The sequence below is a fragment of the Lipotes vexillifer genome, unplaced genomic scaffold, assembly GCF_000442215.2.
Source record: "Lipotes vexillifer unplaced genomic scaffold, Lipotes_vexillifer_v1.1 scaffold859, whole genome shotgun sequence".
NCBI lineage: Eukaryota > Metazoa > Chordata > Mammalia > Artiodactyla > Lipotidae > Lipotes > Lipotes vexillifer.
Genome location: NW_006784707.1, coordinates 273,430 through 275,072, shown reverse-complemented (window position 1 = coordinate 275,072; position 1,643 = coordinate 273,430). Strand labels below are relative to the sequence as shown.

Below are 1,643 nucleotides of genomic sequence, written 5' to 3'. Positions count from 1 at the left end.
ACCGGGGCACAAACCCGTGTCCCCTGCATCGGCAGGCGGACTCTCAACCACTGTGCCACCAGGGAAGCCCTGAAGAGTGTTTTGTTACTGCAGCTTCTTACATTACTGGCAGGTCACCTGAAGCTTATGGAGTTCTATCACTTTTTGTTGAAACTGTTGCTTCCTCTGCTTCACTCAAGCAGGAAGCCTGTTTATTGCAGGCGGACCCTCTCATAAGAATAATAATTATGAAATGGTTTAAACACTTTTAACAAAAAAACTGTTTGGGGGAAAATGTTACCTTCCTACACAACGTGTAACTGCGTTTGAGTTTTGGTATTGATTACTTTTCAACCTCAAAGGAGCCTACTTTCCTTTAAAAGTTATTCATTATTTATAACAAGGAATTTTTCTAAGGTTTTCTTGAAACCAGTTTTTGTTTTTAGCAGGTACCATTGCAGGGAAGGTGCTGACTGGCCCCACCATCTCCTCAGCCGTTTGTGAAGAAGCCCTTTCTATCACAATATGATGGCTCCTTTTTCTGTTTCCTCCCAATCTCCTACTCCTTTCCCATTGCTTTTCCCCCTGATATTGTAGTAGTCCTCTCTCTCTCTCTCTCTCTCTCTCTCTCTCTCTCCTCCTTGACCATGAACTTGTTGGCATACAAGTCACTTCTTCATCTGGGTTCTTGGTGCCTGGCAGCATTAGGAATGGAGGAGATCTCCAAAGGTGAATTTCTACCACATTGATGTTCTGAGATTTGGTGAGCCTGCTTGTTTCACTTGTGTGGTTTAAAGGATTTTATAGAAGGCCGCTTCTGTGTCAGCACTTTTCTTTAGTCTCTGAGTGACCAGTCTTACAGACTTACTCCAGCTCTGCCACTCTTCAGAGGTCCTAAACAATGCCAGGTGAAGATAAGACATAATTCTGTTTGATACTGAAAAGTAATTCCCACTTGTTTTCTCAAAATTCAGAAACCTGAAAGATGTCAGTGTCCAACCATTTCTGTTTGCGTTTTTGGACATGCTCTAAAATTCAGATTAGAAGCCCACTGAGATGAGTAAGCTGTGAACATGATGTAATGGCCTTGAGCCCCTTCTCAGCATGTCTTCCCTGCACCCTTGTTGCTCCCCCATCCTGTGGGCACCTGGCCAGGGAGAAGCCCACAGTGAGGGACTAGGCTTTGTATTCCTTGACTCTTGAGGCAGAGAAGAGAAATGGCTTGCTCTTGTGGGGGTCACCCAAGGGACTAACTGAATTAAATCTCATACCCTGGGTGGGCTGACATTAATAAGAGCTTGCACATCTTCATGCTTTTCCTGGCATAGCAGGCAAGTGACCTAAACCCATCCTGCAAACGGAGACACAGAGTTCACACACTGGGGCAGAGTTGACTTGCATTTGTGTTTGTGTATTTGGCAAGTGTAACATTGGTTTTAGTTTAATGAGCAGTCAACTCCAGCTCACAAAGGGTGAGAGAGGGGTGGGTTGGGTGTGTACTGTTAGCACATGTGCTTGCTTATTTAAACGATATTTAAGGAATCCTTGACCCAAAGAAATAATGGCCAGTGAGCTTAAGAGAAAGGGCGTCCGGCTCTTACTGACACCAGAATCTCCTGTTTTAGATTATTTATGGCTCCAGGTTCTTTTTTTTTTTTTTTTTT

The 1,643-nt window shown here is 43.9% G+C and overlaps 1 protein-coding gene across 1 annotated transcript in view; it reads left to right on the top strand.

Annotated features, from left to right (window-relative positions):
* ROR2 (receptor tyrosine kinase like orphan receptor 2) overlaps positions 1-1,643 on the top strand; it is a 37,616-nt gene that overhangs the window by 23,318 nt on the left and 12,655 nt on the right. The gene's annotated exons all lie outside the window — the stretch shown is intronic.